The sequence below is a fragment of the Amphiura filiformis genome, chromosome 12 (assembly GCF_039555335.1).
Source record: "Amphiura filiformis chromosome 12, Afil_fr2py, whole genome shotgun sequence".
NCBI lineage: Eukaryota > Metazoa > Echinodermata > Ophiuroidea > Amphilepidida > Amphiuridae > Amphiura > Amphiura filiformis.
This window is the reverse complement of record NC_092639.1, coordinates 20,380,761-20,391,105: the sequence shown is the minus strand read 5'-3', so window position 1 is coordinate 20,391,105 and position 10,345 is coordinate 20,380,761. Positions and strand designations below refer to the sequence as shown.

At 36.6% G+C, this 10,345-nt stretch overlaps 1 protein-coding gene across 1 annotated transcript in view; it reads left to right on the top strand.

The window, feature by feature from the left end:
• Window positions 1-6,562: 6,562 nt before the first annotated feature.
• Window positions 6,563-10,345, top strand: part of LOC140165919 (solute carrier family 35 member F4-like) — a 47,516-nt gene continuing 43,733 nt past the window's right edge. Inside the window, exon 1 of the mRNA XM_072189262.1 lies at window positions 6,563-6,717. The gene's annotated coding sequence lies outside the window, so the exon portion shown is untranslated. The remainder of the gene's footprint in view (window positions 6,718-10,345) is intronic.

Here is a 10,345-nt window from a genome sequence, read left to right as displayed (position 1 = left end):
AATTTCCTGTCCCATAGAAACCAATGGTTAAGAAAAAAATTGGGCGACTTTTCAACATTGGCTCCCGCGACTTCCGATAGTTTCCTGTCCCATAGAAACCAATGGTAAAGAGAAAAATTGGGTGACTTTTCGATTATTTGACCCGCGATTCGGGCTGAAATCTTTTGGCAACCCTGGCTGTGGGCACCACATCTAATTTGGTCTTCTCAGCACTATCGTTGCCCGGTTAGGGAAAGCCGATACTTTCATTTTATCATACCCTTGTAATGTAATAAATTGTATCAAGCAAGCATAATAATTATCATTTACATAGTTTTATCTGTTTTCATTTAAATGAAAAACGAAAGCAATGTGCAAATGTTCAGGATATGATAGAAACAGGGCCTTAGCCAGGATTTATTTTTTGGGGGGGTGCTGATTTTGAAAAAGTGGATCTTTTTTTCCAAAATTTGGATCTTTTTGGACTGGGAGCGGATTTGGACATTTTTGGACCAAAAAGCTCGCAAATTGGAAAAAAGGGGACTTTTTGGGCCTTTGGCATTTTTTTTGGGGGTCGTACCCCCTCACCCCCTGGCTATGGCTCCGGATAGAAAGTGCCATCTGCACCGATAGTGCTGTAGGACTAATTAGACATTGTGCCTAAGGCATTTCACAGCGATTGTTTATAATAATCTGTGGTATGGTGCAATCGTGAGAGAAAGTTTTGAGCCAGATGTACCAACTTGATGTGGGGAACAAGACAAAGACAGACAAAAACTTATGCAGTATGTAAACAAGTAAAATGCAGACTAGATGGTATGCAGAGGGGGACAAAATACAACAAATGTAGGCTTTTAAACTTTACCTACTTCTGTGCCTACATTCCCCCCCCAGCATACCATCTAGTCTGTATTTTACTTGTTTCCCTCACATGGTTTACATACTTCATTTATTTTAGTTTTTTATCTTTCTTTGTCTTTGTCTTGTTTTTTATCTTTCTTTGTCTTTGTCTTGTTCCCCACATCAAGTTGGTATACCCCGGGGGGGGGGGGTACCCAGTACAAATGACCATACGGGGACGTGCCGCAAATATGGGTAGCATTTTCAGCCTCTTGGTATATCAATGACCCCTTTTTCAAAGCCTATTTTGGTATATGAATGGGTCCTTTTTCAAAATTTTCTCAATTTTTTAGGAAAATAGCCCAATTTTTCCGTAATCTAGCCAAAATTGTCAAAATTTTTCCAAAATTTTGGGAAAATTTGTAAAAACTAAGACAATTTGGGTTAAATTCGGCCGAAAATTTTGACTTTTGGTATATCAATGGGTCCAAATTTCTTGTAAAATTGGTATATTTATGGGTCCACTTTCAAATTCTCAGCGGCCCGTCCCTACCAAAACCAAACTTGAGTACCCCCCCCCCCCCCGGGGGTATACCACGCTTAAATCTTTCTGCTTTTATGTATTCTAGGTATCCTCGTCTGTTGGAGACACCATTACCTACTTCATAATGATATGGTAAATGTAATGTATTGATACTTTCATTGCTTTTTCTAGGAATGGGAACGTTAAACGCATGTACCGTTAAACGCACGCATGATCCATTAAACTAGAGTCCGAAGTTTACCATTTTCTAAAATCCATTTTCCGTGTTGTAATCCGTGTTGTAAAATTAGTAAATCCATGTTTTACGAATAAATTTTAAAATGTATAAACAATGATTATGAATGATATTAATGTCACAATAAAGTGTTCAATATCGCGATCAATATGCTCTGATTGGAATATTCTCATAATAAGCCGACTGTTACGATGTTTGGATGGATAGCGGTTCATGCCTTGGTAATATACCTTTATTTCAGTATTATTAAACAGCATTTTTATCATAAAAATTGACATACACAACTCAAGATTGTTTTTAACATTAATTTATCTTATCTTTTAACAATTTTGTTCACATCATACAAAAATGTCATTTTCCGTGTTGTACCTCCGATTCGGTGATTTTTTCCCTGTTTTCCGTAAAACGGAAAACTTCGGACTCTACATTAAACGTTTTGCAATTGCGATGGACATGTACACAGAAGTCATTTTCAACCTTCAATTTTCCATTCTTCAATACTAAACAATAGTTGAAAGTAATGAAATCTGAAGCTGATCAACTACAAGCTCATTATGTCTAAAAGCGGGTGTCTAAACATTGGTTGCACATTCATGAGATGCTCATTTCTATTGTGTGCATTTCTGTTGTGACGTACACGCAGCTATTCAATTCTCTCTCACTTCAACGGACATGGTGAATAGAAATGATGGCTATCAAGGTCACATCAATGAAGTCATGAATAGATTACATATTTATATTGTTCTCAATAAAACCCAGGTTTTCTACCTATGGCGCACTAGCTGAAATACATAGACTGCTGCCCTCATTTGTCAACCTTCTGGATTGACGACTGAGAAAACTATGTAGAAAAAAAGTGACGGATTTTGCAACAGGATTCCTGTGGCATAGAGCATACGCAGTTGTGTCCAAATTGACCTTTTGACCGAGTTTGTTGTTTTTAGAATTTCAGAGCGCGATCTTGTCACAACGGCACGGTACAGCGACACGGTACACAGGCGTCGCGCTATGGCGCACAACCAAAGTCGCATTTAATATTTTTCGGAAGACCGTCACAATATGGGCTGTAAGTTAATCAGTCATCACTACGAAGCATAACACAGTACATGCGCAGTGTAGACGGCTGATTGGAATTAGTCTATGAAATACAGCAAGATAATGTCAGATAAAATATTTCTTGTAAAATCCAACATTTTTTGCTCTAAACTTGAGACAAAACAGACTACAGAAAACATTGCGGTCTTATAATATATTGGATACTTAGAGAGCCTAAATATCCAGGATCTTTAGGCCCTGTGAAAAGTGGTAATTTACAGAAAAAATCTATAAATTAAAATAAAAGGCTTTAAGTACTTACTTGCTATGGGAATGCAAGTCAGGATCCTGAATTTTAATTAAAAGTCATGATTTTTGACATGAAGAACATTGATATTTCAGACGTTGATAAGTTTATTGTAAAGTTAGTATTGAGAGCATATATTTTATGAATTCTGACACTGAATTAATACAAAAGAATAGTACTGAAATATGGTTTGCAAAATGTTTACAATGTCATGTATATTTAGAATTCATCAGACTTTCTTCCTTGTATCTGTAATTTGCAAGTAAATTGAGTGTGGTGCAAATTTACTGGTGCATATATGTGACATGATCAAGGGAAATGAGTCGCATGTCGGCAATTTTCAATTAGAAGTTTTTTACATCATTTTCTGGCAGTTTATGAATGCTACATTTCGATGCAAACCCCATCGGACATCTGGTTACCGAGTTATGAGCAATTTATCAATGGCTGAAAACAGTATAAAACAAAAGAATTTGAGCACTGTTTCTGCCAATTTCTCAAAAACAATATTAGCGACATCCGACTCATTCCTCTTAATCATGTGCAAATATGATGAAGTTTGCCAAATTATACCATTTTTCATCCTGATGCGACAGTGACGTTGGTGCACATTTCATCAGGCGCAGTCTCAATTTGCTAGTATTTGCTCAAAGCGCTGACGTAGACATGCGCATGCTACAAGATGCTGCATAAGTGTGTGAGCGAAACAGCTGCCTCATCGTGTTGACGTCACTGGCACATCAGGGTGGAAAATGGTATAGGAAGAAGAACTTGCAATTGGTGCTTACATCCATATCAAAACGATGCACTTGTCGGCTGCTACATGTGTCTCATTTCACATAATAGCTAGGAATAAATACCAGACTCATCTCAAGTGGATGTCACTTCAAAACTTCCCCAGGTCACATAGTTTAGGAACACGTTCTCTGTATTCCTAAATCAAGTGACTTTGGTATGATTTGAGGTGACCTCCACTTGAGATGAGTCTGGTATTTATTCCTAACTATTATGTGAAATGAGACACATGTAGCAGCCGACAAGTGCATCGTTTTGATATGGATGTACACATATTAAGATGGCCTAATCTATAATTGGTATCTTCCTGTCATTGATGGGATTGTATAGAAATATTAACTGTCTATGAGTGTGATGGTCAAAATATAATCACGAGGTGAAAGATGGATTGTTCCATTCCACGAGCGGGAATGGCGAGTGGAATGGAACAATACATCTTTCACCTCGTGATTATATTTCGACCATTACACAAATTTAAGACAGTTAATATTTGTTTTATATCACTCATGCATAAATTCTATTACTAAAATACTATTTAAGGTAGGAAATATATTTTTTCATCAACGTAACACCATGTTTTGCCGTGATATACTTCAAATTTTGGGGTCCACCCCATTACTAAATCAGCGAGTCCAAGAGTCAGCGCACGGCTTGGCGTAGGCGCACTACGGCAGAGCACTATGATAGTAAAGACTATCACACGGAGAGAGTGTTGGTAAAAATGATAAATGGTAATCAACCAAATGAACTGTCTAAAATTTATGTATGAGTGATATAAACATCAATATTACATTGATAGCACAAAAAAAAAGTGAAATCTAGGTGAAGAAGTGCATTATGTGATTATAAAATAATGAAAAAATAATGTGGTATCCTTCTTGATTTTGTTTTCGCTACTCTATAATATGATATTAATATTTTCCCCATCAATGTTTTGAAAGTGGCAGTTATATAGGAATGCTCTATAGCATTAAAAGCTATTTTTGTTAAAAAGCTATTTTCTGGGCTAATTTCTTTACATATTAGGCTTATTATGCCACACAACCTTTATGAGAATGCTGATTGTAAGTGGGATACAGGCTGTATCAAAATAATTGGTACCCATCAATTTTCATTGATAATGGATGAGTCCGATGCCTCGAAAATTCAAAATAACATCCAAAGAATTTGTAGAATGATTGTATAAAAAGTCATAAACAATACGTTCTGCATTTGGAAGAGGCAAGCTTTTCAATAAACATCAAAATTGATGGGTACCAATCATTTTGATACAGCTTGTACATGTTAAAGGGGTTTAAACATAGGTCTTCAAAAATGTTTTATGAAAATGTAATACATGTAAGAGGTGTTCGTGCATGATATTTGAAAATGCAAAAAAGTTTTAACTTGATAATTTCTTAGTATTTTATGTGTATTGTAATCATTCCTAAGATACATTAGTAGTGAAACTGAAATATCTGCTTGAAAGTGAAGCAATTGGTAGAAATACAAAGACATGAATATATATGTTTAAAATGAAAGAAATAGTATGTGTCTGCATTGTTTTCATATGTTAACAGTCAACAAGTCATTGTAATCATAGTTATAATCATAATCATATGACTGAAATGGGGTCTAAAATGAATAATTATGATTTATATTAACCCTAACCAATCAAATTTCACTAAAGCTCGCTATTAAAACCACTCTGCGTGCATGCATTCCATATGACTTGATGACGCAATCAGCCCAAGTCATATATACCTAGGGAATTGCTGCCCGGGGCAGCCTAACCTCGATAGCTACAGGTCGGTGATCGTATGCATGGCATGCAAGGGGTCCCGGGTTCGAATCCTGGGGGTACCAAGTGACTTCTTTCTTCACCTTCTCTCCTTTTTCATTTCTTCTTTCCCTTCAAATAGCAAAAAAACCACAGGTAGGGTTGGGGTTAATTAACATGTTTTTCCTAGATTTAGGCCTCCTATAATAGTCTCACTAAAGCTCACTATTAAAAGCACTCTGCGTGCATGCATTCCATGTGACTTGATGACGCAATCAGCCCAAGTCATATATACCCAGGGAATTGCTGCCCAGGGCAGCCTAACCTCGATAGCTACATGTCGGTGATCGTGTGCATGGCATGCGAGGGGTCCCGGGTTCGAATCCTGGGGGTACCAAGTGACTTCTTTCTTCACCTTCTCTCCTTTTTCATTTCTTCTTTCCCTTCAAATAGCAAAAAAAACACAGGTAGGGTTGGGGTTAATTAACATGTTTTTCCTAGATTTAGGCCTCCTATAATAGTCTCACTAAAGCTCACTATAAAAACCACTCTGCGTGCATGCATTCCATGTGACTTGATGACGCAATCAGCCCAGTCATATATACCCAGGGAATTGCTGCCCATGGCAGCCTAACCTCGATAGCTACATGTCGGCGATCGTGTGCATGGCATGCGAGGGGTCCCGGGTTCGAATCCTGGGGGTACCAAGTGACTTTTTTCTTCACCTTCTATCCTTTTTTCTTCTTTCCCTTCCGATAGCAAAAAAAAACACGGGTAGGGTTGGGGTTAAATTATATGTGTCATAATCTGATCCATTTAGACTAAGCGTGGGCATTATGAAATTAAAATACAAGTAGAAAAGAAGAGTATTTTCCCAGATAAGTTTCTTGAAATGAGGAAGCAGAAAAATAGGGTGCAAAAAACAACATAAAGTACAAAAATAAATATTATTTATCCAATCATGTCACATATTTCCCACCAAAATGTTATTTCTGAAGTAGAGACTTAGTTTTTGGAGGTGCTACCATTGACTCCCAGATCACCAGTTGTTTTACTGTGACCATGGTGATATGTAATTTTTCGTTATTTTTAATTTTGTTTCAGAAAGACAAAACAGATCAGCAATCCCAGCCAGCAATTTAAGTTTTAGTATGCATCCAACCTGGGGCATCCAAGTATTAATATGATGGATGTCTTCTAAATGAAACTGGCATGTTATTGAGGTATGTTTGTAATGTTACCTGCATTCTACAATGCACTACTCCCTATTCAGAAAAATACAGAACTAATTTTGGGGATTAAAAATATTATCCTGTTTTGCCAAATGAACCAGAGCTAAATCTGTTTCCTTTTCTGAGTTCTAACTGGTAATAAAAGTCAAATTTTAATATTTTGCAATTTGAGGGAAAATGGGGCCCAAAACATGCAATTTTGTACAATTTCTTACAATTGTAGTCACAAAATTCTAAGACTTGGCAAAAGTCTAAGCATTCAAAATCTTGAGTATAGGCTCAGAGCTATCTCATAAGTTTAATATTTTTATAATATTTCCAACTATTTCAATTTGACTTCCATTGCCAGTTAGAACTAACTAAAGGATTATGATTTAAGGCCAGAGTAATGGAAGACACATTCGTTCACGCCTGAATTTGAGATTTCTTGATATTTATCAACACTAAGATGTATTCTTTCACTTGAAACTGATAAAATACAACTTGCTAATATTTACTCGTATTTTTGCTTGATTTGTTTCACTCTTTTCAACTCTAAAAAGTCACATGGCTCAAGACAGCTTAGTAAATTGGCGGAAATAATGAGTCAAAAATCGTGAATGCAAAATATTTTGATTACTGCTGCGATTCGCTTAGCGTGTGTGGCGCAACTCTCTTGGCGTATGTCAAACGCAGTCTAGGCGCATTCGGTTTGTTGTTCATGCCAGCAAATGTGGTGTAAACAAAACAAATTTTGCAGTCAAAATGCCACTTAGATTTTTTAATTATTTTGAATTTTGGCGCACTGAAAGCAGACATTATAGATTTATTGGTGCAAAAAGATGCATATTTAGACCATGCACCAGATACAGCTTTTACAAGCGTGAAAGTCTTACCGTTTTAAAATATACAGGCAGGCAGCAGCAACCGAGTTAATGAGATGCACGTTTTGTGCATAATTTTGACATTTTTTTACTAAAACGTCGATTTCTCAGAGTTCACTTTTGACAATATTGCACGATTTTTGTAACAAGATAACTCGAAAAATATGCAAGCAAAAGGTAAACTTTTTGCACTATCGTTTAGAGTACATCAAAGCCTAGGGAAGGTTTTCTCATTTTTTCAAAATATTTGTTTTAAACAAAAATATACACCATTCTGTGCAATTTTTAGCTTAATAGAGTGACAAAATTGCTTTTTTCACATGTTTTTTTCAATATTTCGAAAAAAAGAGACAAATTTCAAAAAAATAAAAAAACCTTCACTAAGTTCATGTCTCTTCTTTATGAAAAGCTAACTGAATTTTTTTTACTCCGAACAGATTTTTTTCTAAGTTGTCACAAAACAATTGGGGTAAAAAAGTGAATTTTTGTGATTTTTCAAAAACTCAAGATTTTTGAACACATCTGACGTCACCATGGGATTCCTTGACTCATTTGCTTTCCAAAAATGTATAGTTTTATATACTTTTGACATACAATTCAGAAATAATGATGCTCAAAAAGGTCCATGTTCTCTCCCATTACACTGGCCTTAACTATGTTTCATCTGGTAAAAGAGGATAATTTTGTTTTAAACAAAAAAAAAATTGTACTGTATTTTTCTGGAATAGGAGTAATCTATGGTGCTATAACTTGTAATAATCTCATGCTTGTGTGAGTCAATAAATATTTGATTGACTTAGAAGTTAATGATTGTGCATCAGTTGTATTGAGGGTAATATTGTGCAAAATTTAAACATTTTGCTTTGAAATGGAGGAACAGATGCAAAGTCATAAACCTCATTCATAAACATCACTTTTTTCAATTCCATCTTCGTCACATTTTCTTTTAAATTTGAAAACCAAGTACGATTTTAACTTTATCTTTCATTTTCCCTGTAAAAATTGAATAGCAGAAAAAGGAAATACTGTTAGCAACCAATCTACCGTGCAATCATGCGATATCCAATGGTGGCCAACACACCCACATAAATTGCTCAAACGTATAACATGTCACACAATGCAGTCATTGTAAAGAGTACTTGTGAAAAAAAAAGTGCAGTGATTTAAGGTTGGTCTGAACCCTGGAATTATGGAAACTTTCGGGCCTCATAACTGCTAAATTGTTGGTGTAAAGTATATAAAAGTATACATATTTAGAATGGCAAAGACTTGATAAGTTCATCTGTGAGGTCAAATTTGGGCCAAAATGCCATTTTTGGCCCAAAATCCCAAAAATAATGTTAATTCAAAATCAACAAATTTTGCACAAAATTACCGCAAAAAGTTGAAATTTTTGTAATTTGGAGTTTTTACTGGGGGGCAACACCACAAAAGGGGGGGGGGGCAAGAGTTCTGACTGGGGGCATTTGCTCCTTGTGCCCCCCCCCCACTGTATGACACAAAGTTTGTTGTACACTTGTGAGTTTACATTCTTGTAATTATGTGTCCATTCAGTTTCAAAATGAACACATTGAAACACTTCTCTTGTGTCAAAGTCTAATGTTAGTTATGGATAATTTATCCACATGAATAGCTTTTCAACCCTATTCCAGTATGTCACATATAGTTTACTGTTCCCAAGTGCAAGACAGTGCGGGTGAACCCCAACATCAATGGATCTCAGGTATTCACCAGACGATGAGAAGCAGCAGATTCCATCGTCAGATAGGACATCATTACAGATGAGTATGATGTCCTCGTAGCAGCAAACTCCACAGGGTTCCCAGCTTGTCTCATGAGATGGAGGCTTGAGAGTGTGTAGGATATGCCCTGTGCTATTGACTATCTGTACTACTCTATTTAAAGCATCACAAACAATGATTGCATCTTGCGATGTCACAGCTAGAAAGTATGGCTTAATGTTTACTTTGATGCTAGTGATGTGAGATCCATCTTGCTTATGCCTGCTGATGTACCCATGATTGACCTCTCCTACCAGCAGCTGACCCTCTGTATTCATCGTCAGTCCTACTAGTCTAGTATTTTCAGTATTCGATAGCTTGTTTTCAGGTGATAGGGCAACCCATTGGTCTTTAAACATACCAGAAGAATCATACACTTGAATGAATCTGGTCAAATCTGTGATAAAATAATCTCCTTCCAAGTTGACAGTGACATTCACGGGGCATGATGTTATCCCAAGCATCGGTCCTTGTGTAGTATCGATACTGAGTTTGTGTTGTCCTTCAGCATTGTACACCTTTATCTCGGCTGCATCTAAGTCTGCTACAGCAACATCTCTTGCAGGGCTGACAGCAATATCCCAAGCCTCAGACAGTTTACCAGGCTCATCTTGGCGAAACTCCTTCTCAATCACCCACGATCCAGTATAGTGAGCTTCTGCTTAAAGTGTGCCCTCTCTGCAGATGACAACTAATAAGAGTGAAAAATATATATACACACACAGAAAAGTTATATATTCACCCTGTATGTAAACAAAATAAAATATTGCACTCCTAACTTAATTTATATTTAATTAAACAGTGGCGTAGCCAGTTGGGGGCAGGGGGCCGGTGCTCCCCACTCATAGCCGTCGGTTCATGTAAGGCCATCGGTAGACTGAAGGAGTTGGTGAAACAAAATTTGGGTGAACTATAGACTATTTTGTTCACCCTGGATGAAAGAAAAAGGAAAAATTGTAAGTAAAAAATGTTAAA